This window comes from Pristis pectinata, chromosome 7 (genome assembly GCF_009764475.1).
Source record: "Pristis pectinata isolate sPriPec2 chromosome 7, sPriPec2.1.pri, whole genome shotgun sequence".
NCBI lineage: Eukaryota > Metazoa > Chordata > Chondrichthyes > Rhinopristiformes > Pristidae > Pristis > Pristis pectinata.
Genome location: NC_067411.1, coordinates 32,438,153 through 32,455,315, shown reverse-complemented (window position 1 = coordinate 32,455,315; position 17,163 = coordinate 32,438,153). Strand labels below are relative to the sequence as shown.

The 17,163-nt window shown below is 40.9% G+C and overlaps 1 protein-coding gene across 3 annotated transcripts in view; it reads right to left on the bottom strand.

The window, feature by feature from the left end:
- LOC127572583 (lysine-specific demethylase 4C-like) overlaps window positions 1-6,597 on the bottom strand; it is a 276,139-nt gene extending 269,542 nt beyond the window's left edge. For all 3 annotated transcript variants that reach the window (XR_007956643.1, XM_052020000.1, XM_052020001.1), the window contains exon 1: window positions 6,476-6,597. The gene's annotated coding sequence lies outside the window, so the exon portion shown is untranslated. The remainder of the gene's footprint in view (window positions 1-6,475) is intronic.
- Between the last annotated feature and the right edge of the window lie 10,566 nt (window positions 6,598-17,163).

Genomic DNA, 17,163 nt, shown 5'->3' with positions numbered 1-17,163 from the left:
AGAGTTGAGTGAACAAGTCCCAGGAAGACTGAAACAAAAAGCAGTCCACATATCCCACAAAAAGACAGCTGAGCCCTGGAGCCCATAGCTACACCTTTGATCTGGAAAAAGTGTGTTGAGTTGGAAGATAAGATGTTCAATGTAAGGATGAGCTCAGTCAGGTAAATAAGTGCGTTGGTGGAGTGGGACCGGTTGGAACTCAGTTCATGGAAGTGGAGGGCCCTCAGACCCTCCAGAGATGTGATGAAGGTGTCGAGGGATTGTACATCCATAGTGAAGATGAACTGGTTGAGACCAGGAAATTTTAAAATCAAAAAGTGCAGATGCTGCAAGTCTGAAATGAAAACAGGAACATTCAGCTGGTCAGGCAGCATTGTGCCTGAAACATTAACTCTGTTTCTCTTTCCACAGATGCTGCCTGATCTGTGAGTGTTTCCAGCATTTTTTATTTTTACTTCAGATACCCAGCATTTGCAGTTTTGTTTTACTTTCATCATTGCCCAATCTTATACTACCTACCAGCACGGTAACCTCTCAGTTTAAAAATTATTTTCCTTGCTTTCTAATACCCACATGGCCTCATCTGTCCCCATCTATTCAACTTTCTCAAGATCTACAAACTTCTCAAAGACCTTCAATACAGACCTCTGGAGCATCCTCAGTTTTAATTGTTCTACCAAGGCAAATAGCTTTAGCTGCCTAAACTCCAAGTCCTAGAATTTCTTCCCGAGCTTCTCCAACTTTCTCCTCTCTTCTTTAAGATGCTATTTAGAAGTCACTAGTGAGATTGAACCTTTGGTCAATTGCCCCTGGTATGGAGAAATGTTAGTGTTTATTTGAAAAAGGTGCCTTAAAATGGATTAAATAAATGCTCGTTGCTGCTATTGTTTAGATTGCTATACTCTGTTTAGGAGTCAATTTGGAACCCACGATGAATTACAGTGTACCAGATTTACATTCATGTAAAATCTGAGGCTGTTTCCCATAAAGACTTGTGTTGCTTATGTACTATAAGATGCCTTCAAATCAAAGAATGACCAAATCTCTAAAATACAGTCTTTATTTTAAATTGTGCACAGAAAAATATTTAAACTACCATTGCTTAAGCAAATAATGGTGCCATCGAACAACTAATATTTAATGAACATATTTGCATCATAGGAAACAAAAAAGATCAAACTTTGATTTTTCTTCAATTAGTTGTCCATGAACTGGACATCAGCAGCAAGGCTAGAATTTATTGCCAATCCCTGATTACCCTTGATTAGTTGTGGTCGGCCACCTTCTTGAAGTACTGCAGTCCTCCTGGTGAAGGTGCTGTGGAGTAGGGAGTTCCAGGATTTAGACCCTGCAACAATGAAGACTGGTGATATATTTCCAAGTCAGGATGGTGTGTGACTTGAATGTAACATTGCAAGTGGTGATGTTCTCATGCACCAGAAAGTAAATGGAGTGGATTTTTTTAAATGGTACACACTGTAGCCACTGTGCATTAGTAGCAGAGGGATGGTAAATGAAGTGCCAATTAATTGTGATGCTTTGTCCTGGATGGCATTGAGCTTCTGGAGATTTGTTCATGCTGGACTCATGCAGGCAACTGGAGAATAGTCCATTATACTGCTGACTCATGCCTTATAGATGGAGAAAAGGGCTTGGGTTGTCAGGAGGTGTGTCACCTGCTGCAGCATATCTAACCCCTGACCTATTCTTGTAACTGCAGGATTTATATGGCTGCTCCATTTGAGTTTCTGATCAATGGTGACTTGGTAATGGTAATTCCACTGAACAGAAGCAGATGCAGTAAGCAGGTCTTCCTAATATTCCCAAATGAAAACTGATCCTTCCCCCAATGCTGTCCCAAAGCCCCCTCAAAAGATTTTCAATTTGAAACCCAGGTCAACTTACTACATCTGTTCCCTTCTTGCATGAAAGAGTACACAGCATTTCTTCAGAGTACATCCCTCTCTCATGCATTCCCTTAATAACACCAGCCAAAGGAGAAAATTTACCTCTTACTTCTCTGGACAAGTATATTGGCAATTTGTGACCCAATGACTCATGTAGCATTCTTAAAAAGACAACAGAAGCAACACTTATTTACCCAAACTGCTTACATTTTACATACTGCTTTGAAATGAACTAAATAACCATGAATACCCTAACAAATGGAAGTTATCTGAAACTGCTAATAATCAGACAACCAGAAGCAGACTTTACCAAATAAATATTGCTGATAAATTTTGATGATTTGCAACCTAAACGAGCACATATCCTAAACTGAGGTTGTGCATGATTCAAATCTCAGCATTATTATACATTATATTTCTTTCTTTTCCCCCCCCATTTAAAATTGGTATTGCGTTACTTTACAAAAATAAATCTAACTGAAAAACTATATTCTATTCAACATTTACCAAAAACATTTCAAAATAACTAAAGCTTTTGATATCTACCACTATGCATTTTTAAACAGCATGACCACTTTAGACAAGAGGAATATGTGCAAGTAACTGACAATATCCAACAATTCATGTCCAAGTTACATCACTCTGTTCTTAACTATGCAAAAACAGCATTTCTGTCAGCCACACAATGATGTGCATTGAATCTTGTCAAGTTGCAGCAGGTGCATAGTACACAGATATAAACTAAACCTGTTGCAGTTACTTTGTGTTTATAGTTAGCTATTTAAATACAAAAAGTGAAATAGAACAGATGCTGGAAATCCAAAAGATGCTGCAAATATTCAGCAAGTCAGGTGGCATCTGCAGAGAGAGAAACAGTTAATATTTTGAATCAATGGTCTTGCATCAGATCCCAAATGCCGTTTCTCTTTCTCCATATTTATCAGCTGCACTTTTGGTGATATTTTGATGTTGAAGGACACATTGGCAAGTCCAATGCAGACATTGTTGAATGGAAAGTTATTGCAGATTAAATAAATAAGCTGAAACCAATTGAGCAATACTTTTGCAGTTTCTTCAGCTCCTATTTTTCTCCCCTAATCTACTCACTTCTTCCTGAGCACAGCTCCACGATGTACTCCTTCTATTACCTTGCCTAAGCAGCAATTCTCTATGTTCAAGCCTAAACAAAATGTTGCCAAGTCATTGAGTTACTATCATAGTTGAATCCAATCACATCCTCCTTCAACATTCATTCAAATACTTTGGTGATTGGGGGGGAGAGGAAAGCCTGCAAAACAACGTCTAATGGGCTTCCCCCTCGATTGTCCAAGGGTAGTGAAGCAAACTGCTGTAAACAGCCAAGATCCAGGTTGAGATCATCTTGTTCTGGTTGAGCCAGCTACACTTTTTAACCATCTAAACCATTAGGAAAGCTTTCACTTTTACCAAATTAAAAAAAGTGCACAAAATTCTTAGATGCTTAATCCAAAGAAAAATATTTTCACAACACACTTTCACTGCATTATCTAATCCTGAAGTTTAGCTGTCACTCAGGAAAGAACGACACAAGGTTAACTTTGTTTGCTCCTCAGGAAATCCTTGATGACAAAAGGAGTCAAAAAACACTTTACTTGTAATACCTACATATTTTATTCACCAATATAAAACAATAATAAAAAGATGCTGGAAACACTCAGCAGATCAGGCAGCAGCTATAGAATGAGAAACAGTTAATGTTTCAGGTCAAAGGCCCTTTGTCAGAACATCCTTCAGCAAACTAAAACATATTTTAGCTGAATGCTAGATAATAAATGAAGTGAAACTTTTATATGATACAGACAATTACCAGAATAAAACAGCTCAACCCAGGTTGTCAGCTTGCCTTGCCAAATTAATTTTAAATTACCAGGTCACAAAGAATTTCAACTATTGCAAAGAAACTGTGGCAACAAGAAGGATAAGTGTTTTACTATGTTTGTGTGTTGTCCAAGTGAGTTGCAGGAAGATGTGTTGTACCAAAGAAACACCAATCTCAACTAGAATGCAAGTCAACTACAAAAACACCTGAAGGAATTTATCCTGCCCATGGGCTCACTTTCCTGTGTTAGGTAGTTACAGGTTGAAATGTCACAACTTGAAATTATGGTTACTGTCACATGTAAATTCAATATTTCAGTTATGTCATTCATAGAGCAATATTGCTTTCTCTTTGTCCAATTCCTCAGCTATAATTTCATATGCTCCCATTTAAAGGGACAAAGCGCTCCAATGTACATCTATTTCAAACTAGTTTTATATTACAATATCAGGAAAACTGAATATAAATCATGTCAAATCTGAGCAATTTTGTAGCAAGTTTTAAATACAATGATAGCCTGTCAATACATAAGGTGACACGATGGACTTCAATAGTTTAACAAGTGAAAACTTCAGCCTAACCCTTTGAAAAACTAAGCAATCTGTTCTCTAAACAGTACTTGTCAATATTACTGAGGAAATGACTAGTTACAGGAAATCAATCTTCAAAAGAGTACATTTAATAAATTGGCACAATCCAACTTAAAACTTTGAGCCATATTTGGTTTACAAACATTAACTTATTTACTGTCCACCTTCAATATTTTTAATTTCACCTCCAGGTTCCAAGATTTAATCTTTTTCCTTATTATTTCCAACTGAAGCATACTTGTAAATGATTCCAGATTTGTTTTTAAAAGCACAAATCTATTTCAAATCAAATCCACATTTTGTTAAAAAATAATCAAATTTACTGAAACAGAAATAAAATCAATATGCTATCTTCTTAACCTACAATGTTAAAAATATGCAACTTACATATAAGGGGCTGGATCATTCTGGCTAATGTCAATGATTGTGTTTGGAATTGCCAATTAAACGACAGGAATTCTGGGATTTCTACACATGCATTGTCAAATGCTGATGCTCAGAACTTAATGACAAATTCAGGAGACCGCGCTGCCGTTGGACTTCATACAGAGCCCAATTTTGCTAAAATCCCGGGACGGAAAAAATTGCTTCAAGAATTTGAGGAAGGCCTGACATTGTGCAGGATCCATGACCACCGATTTCAATGAGGATTGTAGATTAAGAAGCAAAGGCACTTTTTATTGTTATTTTAATTTTGTTTATGGTTTTTAATTAATTGATCTTGTTTTAATTACCTACTTTAATTTTTAATTAAAAATTTTTCAATTTTAGAAATTTAAATATCTCTGAATGTCCGAGTCATTGAAAAACTATAAATAAAAATCACAGCTTTTACAATCAGCAAAATAGGGAGCTGAACTTAGCTTTGGCTCGCCACGTATGGGCCAGTTAAGCGCAGAAAATCACAAATTTCAGAAAAATATAATTATATGGCATACTTAGATCACTTCAGAATGTTCTGTGAACTTCACGTGAGCATGGAATATCATTGCACCCTGGTGTACATGCCAATAAATTGATCTGACTCTGAAGTTTATATTCACACACAATTAAAGTGTCAACCATAGAAACATTCAAATGTTTCAACAAGTTTCACTTCAGAAGTAGAACTAACTTGAAACAATGAAACGTGTGCCCTGCAACCTATGTTAATTTACTTTCTGTCAACAGCAGGTTACCAAAATACATCAGGTGTGATGTGCTGTGATAATTGGTGAACAGTTTCAGGACACTGATCAAATTTTGTCCACCTTTTCAATATCTAATAATTGACCTTTTCTAACGTTGTGGTTCCTGTCAGAAGGACTTACTAGAAAATGAACAGCATTTAACCCACAGACCCCATTTTCACTTCCAACAGCAGAGCTCTCACCGTTTCCAAGTCCATTTCACTGCTGCGCAGCCCATGTTTACAAACAGGTGGGCAAAAGATCAAATCAACACAAAACTTCCACAACTACTTCAAATAATTCCTGCTTCTGACAGTTTCCAAAACCATTGAGCTTGAAGTTCTAATTGTGTTCTTTCTTGTATAATTTTTGTATAATGGTTTCCTTGTGAACGTTGTGTCTGATGCAATGTGTCTGTGATGCTGCTACAAGTAAGTTTTTCATTGCACCTGTGCATACATGTACTTGTGCATCTGACAATAAACTCGAGTTTGAGTTTCAGAATAATCAAGCTTAATAGTTTTGTAAACTGTCAGAGGAAGGAACTGTTTGAAGCAGCTGTGGAAGTTCTGATTTGATCTTTCGCCCAGCTGTTTGCAAACACGGGCTGTGCTGCAAGGCAAGGCTGCTGGCTCTGCCACGGGTGTGAAATGCCACCGAGACCTGTCACCGTTTGCAGCCAGACGTCAGCACCGAGTGCACCGGGACCGGCTCGCCTAACCGGGCTGCCAGCAGACCCGTTGGCTCCGCCAGAACCAGGCTCCTCCCCCCAGAGCCCGGCGCCAGGGCAGGCCGCGGGGTGCTGGGACATCCGGAGCCGCGGCCCGGAGCGGCCCCGGGCCCCTACCCCGCAGGCGGACCGACCCTCCCTCCCACCCCACGGGCGGCCCGAGTGCCTCGCTCCTTCCTCGGAGCCGCGGGCAGCGGCCGGACGCCAGGGTTGTCACTTACGATGAGGAGCTCGGCTCAGACAGGCCGCCCCGAGACTCAGCCCCGCTCTCTCTCTATCTCTCTCTCTCCGCCGCCAGCTGTTGTTCGGGGTGAGGGGGGGTGTTGTTGAGGGTGGGGGCTCCAGCGCAGGCGCACTGCCGGGTGGCGCCAACAGCGCCCCCCGCGGGCGCCACGCGGCGCAGCAGCCCGAGGCCGCTCCGCAGCGCCTCTCGCGGGCGCCACATGGCATAACCAGAGGCCGCTCCGCAGCGCCTCTCACAGGCGGCACACGGTGCAGCAACCGGCTGCTCCACTGCACTCGGCACTTGACGACGCCCTTCAGAGTTACAAGACTTGACAACAGGACCCTCCACCTCTCCCCGGTAGCAACATCCCTCATTGGCAGCTGACACCCACCACAAGGTTCGTTTTATCATCTTTTGCTATGAGTATTGACATTTTATTTTCAGTATGGAAAACTAAACATCTTTTTTAGTTTTCCAGTTATTTGAAAAGATTCTGGGAAATAAAACAAGCCTGGATTTTCTTCTTGTTCTCAGCATGTGCTTTATTGGTTCCTTTTCTTTCGCTTAAAAATTATTGCTTTTTAATTAACACCCAATTAAATCTGAATTAATATTGAAAGAAACATAGGCCCAAGTCCCACAATAGCAATATCTGGTTATTGTGAGTAATGCGAGAATCTCTATTTTTGAATATTAAAGTCTAACTATTTTATTTGGTAATTAAGGAAGTGGCTTGAATATCAAATAGGAATTCGAATGTGTTTTTCCTACGTAGGTAATCCTGACATTATTCATGACCTTTTGCCATTCTAACTGATTTTCTCCTTCCTAAGTGTAAGATTTATGAGAGTTTCAAAAAGTTACTGAGAAAGTCAGGGTGAGGGATGTGAAGAAAGATTACTGGATTAAAGCAATAATGGCACTGTGTTGGGGAAAGTACATTTTATTTGAAATGGAAGACCCTGGCATGTTTTATTTTAACTAAAGGATTTTATTCCATGATGAGATAAAAAATTTAAAGTATTAATTAAAATCATCTTCAATCTTAAAAAAAGCAGGAGTTTAAGACTAATGATCAGTCTACAATCTATTGCATTTATTTAACAAAACATTTGATCCAATTACAGTGAAGAAATGCTCTTACCTCTTCAATTGCAAATTAAAATGAGTAGTTCTGCATAGCACCAATTGGATCAGGTAATTAAAAAAAAGTTTAGTTTGGTTAACAAGATTCTAACAAGTGAGAATAATCAGCATTGCCAACTGGTCTGTGAGAAAAAGTAAAATCTATTATGCAAAAATAATTTAATTTAATATTTATACAACTAACCTTTTGTAATTAGTTTGCTCACTTGGAATAGGAATCCTATATTTTTTTATGCTAATTGCAATCATTTATAAAGAAATATTAAAAATGTCTAACAGTGTAAAGAAGCAGCTGAAACATTTCCAAACTGAGAAATCAACCCTGATTGTTTGTTTCCTCAATTTTGACTACAAATTTCCCCCTGCAAAGACTTATCCTCTTTACCTAAAGTCAGACAGTTCAGGTACAGATTGTAAATAGCCAAAGCTTGAGGAATCCAGGCATGATAGGAATATTGCTGCAGTTTTAGAAGCCAAGAGCATTCAAATTTCATGTCAGGAGCATTAGTTATCTTCCTGCAACATTAACAACCAAATGAGTGCAAACCCAAGCTACGGAGACAAGCCTCTTCTCAGATCTGATTAATGAACAAGACTGTTGACCAATCAGCAACAGGGTCTAGAGTACTTCTCCTCCCCATTCCCTCACCAAACTGTCTGTCCTCAGCCTCCTCCATTGCCAAGGTGAGGCTAAGTGCAAAGTAGAGGAACGGCACCTCATATTCTGTCTGTTGAGTCCACAACCAGGCGACATGAACATTAAATTCTTCAATTTCAGGTAACCTGCTCCTCCTCCTCTGTCCCTTTTCTCTCTCCTCCTGATCTACCCAGTTCCTCCTGCACACACCCCAACCCCATCACCCTATTTCTTTCCCCTGCCCCACCCACTCTCACTCCCACTCCATCTACCCATCGTCCACACACTCCTCCTGCTAGGTCCCCTCTCCCCACTGTTCCCACCTGCCCTCCACACCTCCCTTATTTGGCTCCATGCTCCACATTCTTTTCCAATCAGATTCCATCATCTGCAGCCCTTCTGTTTTCCCCTTCCCCCCCCCCCCCATCACTTCCCAGCCTCTGTCACTATTTTCACTCTTCCCTCCTCACCTGGAATCCACCTACCACTTGTAAGGTCTTGCCCAACCCCTTCCCTTCACCTCTTTATACTGGCTATTCCCCCCTCTACTCTTCAGTCCAGATGAAGGGTCTCAACCTGAAACATCAACTGTCCACTTCCCTCCACAGATGCTGGCTGACCTGCTGAGTTCCTCTAGCAGTTTGTTGTTTGCTCCAGATTCCAGCATCTGCAGTCTCTTGTGTCTTCCATACTTCTACCTTGTCTGGATAAATCTTTAAAATATCGAGTCTGTAAAGTATTAACCATAATCTTAAATTCATCTACATTGGAGAAATCCTCTTGAACTGTGTACCAACATAAAAATGCATAGTTCCAATCTCTTGTCACCAATTACATCAGCCTGAATCCCATAGATATCTTTCTCCAGGTTGGTGGTCGCTCATCAGTTAGGTAAATGGACCTCTGGTATGCAAATAAAAAACACTAGAAACCATTTCAAGTAAAATAGTTTGCAGCATAAATCCCCCTAAATTCACCAAACCCCTGATTATAGCATGGACACTTCTGGACCATGAAGAGGAACATTTAAGTTTAGCTTAAAATAAAACTCAACCTCAATTCAAACCACCGAGGAAACTTGTATCATTTTTGTAATACATGGCAACAAACCTGACGTCCTTTGCCAATGTTCAGTCCAGTCTTGAGGCAACATACAAGCTTAAAGTTGGCATCCACATATACAGCGAAACACAGATTTTGGACATTTGTCACATTCCCTGTTGACTCTTGCCAATTTTTACAGATGCACCATAGAATGCATCCTTTCTGGATGCATCACAACTTGGTATGGCATCTGCTCTACCCAAGACTGCAAGCAACTGCAAAGAATTGTGATTGCAGCCCAGTCCATCACGCAAACCAGCCTCCCCTCCACTGACTCTGTTTAGATCTCCAGCTGCCTCGGGAAAGCAGCCAACATAATCAAGGACCATTCCCACCTCAGTCATTCTCTCTTCCCCCCTCTACCATCGGGCAGAAGATACAAAAGCTTGAAAACATGCACCACCAGACTGAAGGACAGTTTCAATTTCGCTGTTATCAGACTCTTGAACGAACCTCTCATATGCTAAAGATCTATCTCGTGATAGCCCTTGCACTATATTTGTCTACCTGCATTGCACTTTCTCTGTAATTGTAACACTATATTCTGCATTGTTTTGGGCAGGCATGGTAGTGTAGTGGTTAGCATAACGCTATTACGCCAGCAGCCAGGGTTCAATTCCGGCTGCTGTCTGTAAGGAGTTTGTATGTTCTCCCCATGACTGTGTGGGTTTCCTCCGGGTGCTCCGGTTTCCTCCCACATTCCAAAGACGTATGGGTTAGGAAGGTGTGGGCATGCTATGTTGGCGCCGGAAGCGTTGCGACACTTGTGGACTGCCCCCAGAACACTACGCAAAAGATGCATTTCAATGTGTGTTTCGATGTACATGTGACTAATAAAGAGATCTTATCTTATCTTCTTTTTTCATTACCTGCAAAATACTAAAAGCTTTTTACTGTATCTTGGTACACGTGATAATAATAAACCAATTTCAATTCCATTCTGATCACATTTGGATAACTCTGAGTTATGAAGAAATACTACTCTGGTTGACTTCCCACTTTCTCACAGTGTTACAAAGTTGTTCAATGCAATGAGTTAGACATATAACATCCCTGATCCATTTGAACATTATTTTTGCAGAAATACCAATTCAAATGTCAAACCTCTTCAGTTCAATGATACTCAGGTACTCTGTAGCTTATCTACTAAAAGCCATCTGCACCATCTAACAGGAAGCATGCTTCCCAAACTCTTAAAGCTCACAGACACAAGTGATTGGTGAGAAGGATGCACAGGAAATCTGTGGTCTCTGTTCCTTCCTTATGCTTTTTTCTTGGCTCCATTTTTTTTTAACTTTTTTTGTAATGAGTTTCTTCCCTTTTCTCTCATCCTAATAGTTTCAGTTCTTTGATAAATATGTTTACTGTCTATACAATTGTTTTTGCATTTGGAACCCATTTCTTTTGTACCTTGTGATGCATAACTCTCAGTCATAGAGTCATACAGCACAGAGATAGGCCCTTCGGCCCAACTGGTCCATGCCAACCAAGCTTCCCATCTACACAGTCCCAAATGCCCACATTTGGCCCATATCCCTCTAAACCTTTCCTCTCCATGTACCTGTCCAAGTGCCTTTTCAGTGTTGTTAATGTACCTGCCTCAACCACATTCTCTGGCAGGTCATTCCATATACTGACCACCCTTTGGGTGAAAAAGTTGCCCCTCAGGTTCCTATTAAATCTCTCCCCTCTCACCCTAAACCCATGTCCTCCAGTTCTTAATTCCTCAACCCTGGGAAAAAGACTCTACGCATTCACCCTATCTATGTCCCTCATGATTTTATACACCTCTGTAAGATCACTCCTCAATATCCCAAGCTCCAATGAATAAAGTCCCAACCTGCTCAACCTCTCTCCATAACCCAGCTCCTCGAGTCCGGACAACATCCTCGTAAATCTCCTCTGCACTCTTTCCAGTTTAATGGCATCTTTCCTGTAACAGGGCGACCAAAACTGAACACAATATTCCATATGCGGCCTCACCAACTCCTCCACATTTACAAAGAAAAGTTTGTCCTGTAAACATTTAAGTTTACAAAGTGAGCTAAACTAATTTCTGAAGCAAAAACAAAAGGATTGTCATCCTTGGGGAAACTGCAAACTTTGGGTCATGGCAGATTAGATGAATGGTGAATGTACTGATGTCCTGAAATCTGAACATCGTCCATTTGTGCTATCCCACCTGAATCAGAACCAGAGTCAGAATCAGATTTATTATCACTGACTTAGATGACATGAAATTTGTTGTTTTGTGGCAGCAGTACAGTGCAAAGACATAAACTTACCATAAATTACAAAAATAAATCGTGCACATAACTGGAATAACAAGGTAGTGTTCATGGGTTTGTGGACCGTTCAGAAATCTGATGGCAGAGGGGAAGAAGCTGTTCCGAAATCATTGAGTGTGGGTCTTCAGGCTCCTGTACCTCCTCCCCGATGGTAATAATGAGAAGAGGGCATGTCCCAGATGATGTCCCAGATTTCCCAGGGTAAAAATGGCTAACACGAGGGGGCATAATTTTAAGGTGATTGGAGGAAGGTATGGGGGGAAGTCAGAGGCAAGTTTTTTTACACAGAGAGTGGTGGGTGCGTGGAGCGCACTGCCGGCAGAGGTGGTGGAGGCAGATACATTAGGGACATTTAAAAAACTCTTAGATAGCCGCATGAATGATAGAAGAATGGAGGGCTATGTGGGAGGGAAGGGTTAGATAGATCTTAGAGTAGGATAAAATGTCGGCACAACATCATGAGCCGAAGAGCCTGTACTGTGCTGTAATGTTCTATGAGGGTCCTTAATGATGGATGCCGCCTTCTTGAGGCACGCCTCTTTAAGATGTCCTTAATGGTGGGGAGGGTTGTGCCCATGATGGAGCTGTTGGCTGAGTCTACAACCCTCTGCAGCATCCTGTGCATTGGAGCCTGCATACCAGGCCGTGACGCAATCAGTCAGAATGCTCTCCGCCATACACCTATAGAAATTTTTATGAGTCTTTGGTGACATAGTGAATCTCCTCACATTTATAACAAAGTACAGCTTACTGGCATGCCTTCTTCATTATTGCATCAATGTGTTGGGCCAAGGATAGATCCTCTGAGATGTTGACGCCCAGGAACTTGAAGCTGTTCACCCTTTCCGTTGCTGACTCCTCAATGAGGACTGGTGTGTATTCTCCCTACTTCCCCTTTCTGAAGTCCACAATCAATTACTGATGTCGAGTGCAAGGTTGTTGTTGTGATCCGACTCAATCAACCGACCTATCTCACTCCTGTATGCCTCCTCGTTGCCATCTGAGATTCTACCAACGACCGTGATGTCATTGGCGAATTTATAGATGGCGTTTGAGCTGTGTTTAACCACGCAGTCATGAGTGTAGATAGAGTAGAGCAGTGGGCTAAGCATGCATCCTTGAGGTGTGCCTGTGTTGACTGAAAGAACTCGTGGACAGATACCACTCACTTCTGTAAGCAGGAAAGGAAGCAAGTCATCTTCGATCCTGTGAAAATGCTATTTGTTACATTCCTGACCCCTCTATAAACTGTAGTTCAGGTTGGAAGTTCAGATCAAGAAATATTTAAATAAATTAATGCATTTAAGCTGAAGTGTGCTGCGAGTGAGCTTGCCTAGAGATACTGTATGACCTCGTGATTCTGTACAATTAATATGCCAGGTCATGAGAGAGCATGACGACAAGGCAAGTTACTGAACAAGCTCAGTGAAAGTACAAGTTTCGCAAGTGGTTCCTAGTATTTGTATCACCCGGGAAAAATCAGGTCTCTGCTAATGTTAGATGAGTTCAGAATGTTAGGTTTGACCTTGACCAGATGAAGACAAGATGTCATTGGAAATCTCAACAATCTGCTAGAGGAACTCAATAGGTCAAGCAGCATCTGGGGGGTGGGGAGGGATTGTCGATGTATCAGGCCCAAACCTTGCAACTGGACTGAGAGTGGAAAGGGGAGATGGGCAGTATAGTAAAGAGAGGGGGAGTGGTAAGACAGGGGCCTGAGGTGAGTGGTGGACTGAGGAGGGGTGAAGGAAGGTGGGCAGGATGAGCAGGTATGGGAGGGAGAGGGATGGAGTTGGGAGACAGGTGGGTGGATGATAAATGGAGGTAGGCAATCAAAATGAGAGGCAGATGGAGCTGAGGAGGGGAGGAGTGTGTAAAGATTGGAGACAGCTGCTGGAGGGAGATAGGCAGGAACACAAAGGACTACCAGTGCTGGACTCTAAGTAAAGGAGATGAGAATGGGAACCATTAGGGGAGAGGTGAATGGCAAAGGGAACCAGAACCAGATAGGTGGAGGGGAGGGGAGTAGGGGAGGGGAGGGCGGGTGAGAGGGAACTTGTGGGTGAACTATGTGGATAGAACCAGAGAGGGGGATGGGTGTGCAATGTCACGAACCAGCAACAAAAGAAACACACTGAGCATGATTCAGTGTTAAAAACTATTTTATTAATCACTACTTATGATAATACGTAAAATAAAAGTAAAAATCTTAGTATGTTAGAATTCAAAAATGTTAAACCTCGAACGTTAACCCCAAAAACTAAACTCTTCGTGTGTGTGTGTGTGTGGCAAAGTCCCAAACTCCAAGTTCAAGAATGGTTCTTAAAGTTCAGTTCCGCAAGCCATAAGGTGAAACATGAGCAAGGGCTTCTTCAACAACCACCGTTGTCTGAAGATAAGACGTAGACGTAGAGAAACATAGAGAGAGTAAATACGAAATCCAAATGTTCCACGATGGAACCCCAGCGACACTTCAGTGTTTACTCGGTAGTGACTTCCTCACCCCAAAAAGCATCCGAATCGTGGTCGTCCACACACACAAATACCTGTTTCCTTCTACAAGTCAGCAACAAAGTGAACTCCACCGGATTACTTCCAACTTCCATACATGGATTTCAGTGGCAGACACAGTTATAGTTTCTCATCCATCGATAGAGAAAACTAGCAGGCTGGTGTCTCTCTCCCTTCTCTCTCTCTCTCTCTCTCTCTCTCTCCTTCTTCTTCTTCTAACTTCTTCAACAACGTCATTACGTCCTTTATCTTCTATTGACGTAAGCACACCCCACACACACATACACGCACACTCTCTATCTTAAAGGGACTTTCACTGAGTCTGTAACAGCTCCCACCTAAAAAAAATTTTCCCAAGAAAAATTTAACCGCGCATAGAGTTAGTAATGTTAATAATTATCATGCTACACAACTACAGACTATCAGATTAGTACAGATACATGTTTCCCATTTAACATCGGGAAAGACAATCAGCAATCACATTATCTTTGCCTTTAATGTGAGTTATCATGAGATCAAACTCTTGCAAAATTAAACTCCAGTTTAACAGCCTTCTGTTCTTGTTTTTGACTCGGCTCAGAAACACCAATGGGTTATGATCTGTATACACAGTCAATGGTTTCTGAGCGGTGCAAACATATACACTGTAATGTTGCAAGGCTAAAACAAGCTACAGTAATTCTTTCTCTATGGTGGAATAATTCTTTTGATGCTCATTAAATTTCTTTGAAAAGTAAGCTACAGGACGGTCAATATCATCAAGGTCACCCTTCTGCAACAACACAGCTCCTGCAGCTTCATCACTGGCATCTACTGCTAATGAAAATGGCTTTTCAAAGTCAGGTGTTTTGAACACAGGATGGTAGCATAAAATGGCTTTCAGCTTCTCAAATGCTTCTTGACAAGAATCTGTCCAAACAAACTTTACTCCCTTCTTCAGAAGATTAGTTAGGGGAAGAGCAATATCAGCAGAATTTTTACAAAATTTTCGGTAATATCCAACCATTCCCAAAAATCTTCTAACAGTCCTCGTACCTGTGGGAATAGGGAACTCAGATATTGCTTGAACTTTTGCCTGAACAGGAGCTTGCTTGCCTTGACCTACAACATAACCAAGATACGTCACAGTGGCATGGCCAAATTCACTTTTAGCCAAGTTAACTGTAAGGTTAGCCTCGGAAAGTCTTTCAAACAACCTTTCTAACGCAGAGATGTGATCTTCCCAAGTATCATTCCCGGTCACTAAGTCGTCAATGTAGGCATCTGTATGTTTTAACCCATGAATCACCGAATTAATCATTCTTTGAAATGTTGCCGGAGCATTTTTCATTCCAAATGGCAAAACATTGTATTCATACAATCCAGAAGGGGTTACAAAGGCTGAAATCTTCCTTCCTCTATCTGTTAATGGAACACACCAGTACCCTTTTAATAGGTCAATCTTTGTAAGAAATTTTGCCTTTCCCACTCTATCTATGCAATCATCCACCCTAGGAATAGGGTAAGCATCTGTCTTTGTTACAGCATTCACTTTCCTGTAATCTGTGCAAAATCTAACAGTTCCATCAGGTTTAGGTACAATAACACAGGGCGAACTCCAATTTGAAGTAGAATGTCTAATAATATCATTTTCCAACATGTATTTTATTTCCTGATCAACAAGTTTACTTTTTTCCACATTCATTTGATATGGGTGTTGTTTGATTGGTTTTGCATCCCCAACATCAACATCATGGGTAATTATCGATGTTCTGTTTGGAACATCTGGGAACAGATTTTTAAATTTTAAAATTAATTCTCTCATCTGTTGTTTTTGTGAAACTTGTAAATGGTCCAACTTCGTTTCAAGGTTCTCCATGATATTTTGGTTTTTTAGTTTTGATGGAACAATATTTGGTCTAAATTGGCCTTCCTCAACATCAACATCAGGCATTCTAGAAACAACCTTCACATCATCCACCAAGGCCACCACTGAATCCCTCTCATAATAAGGTTTTAGCATGTTTACATGACAGAGTTGTGTTTTCTTGCGTCTATCTGGTGTTTTGATTATATATGTTAAATCAGTCACTCGAGATTCAATAACATATGGTCCAGAAAAACGAGATTGCAATGGATTATTTTGGCTAGGGAAAAATACCAACACCTTTCGTCCCACTGCGAATGTCCTAGGCCGAGCACATCTATCAAAATATGTCTTCATTCTTATCTGGCTAGTTTTCAAATTCTCTCTCGCTAGCTGGCAGACTCTCTCCAACCCAGTTTTAAATTTTTGGACATAGTCCAACAGACTCAAGTGCACTTCTTCATTAACCCATTGCTCTCTCAACAATTCCTCTCACCCTATGTCCAAATACAAGCTCAAACGGACTAAATCCTATTGACTCCTGGATTGATTCTCTAACGGAAAACAAAAGTAAATGAATGCCTTTGTCCCAATCCTTTGTGTTTTCAAAGCAATAAGTCTTCAGCATATTTTTGAGAGTAGAATGAAATCTCTCCAGAGCTCCTTGAGCTTCTGGGTGATATGCAGATGATACAATCTGCTTTGCTCCCAGCTCATAGACTAGTTGTTGAAAAAAATTTGACATAAAATTACTACCTTGATCAGATTGGATTTCTTTTGGCAAACCAAACAAGGTAAAAAAATTTTAAAAGAGCCTTTGACACCGTCTTGGCCTTAATATTTCTAAGGGGTATTGCCTCTGGAAATCTAGAAGTGGCACACATGATGGTTAACAAATACTGATTTCCAGTCTTAGACTTTGGCAATGGACCAACACAGTCCACAATCACCTTCGAAAAGGGTTCACCAAAAGCAGGAATTGGTTTCAACTGAGCCACAGGGGGTTTTTGATTTGGTTTACCTACCATCTGACATGTGTGACAGGTTCGACAAAACATCACCACATCCTTTCTCAAACCAGGCCAATAGAATTGTTTCAAGATCTTCCCTACAGTTTTATTCACACCAAAATGACCACCCAAAGGCATACT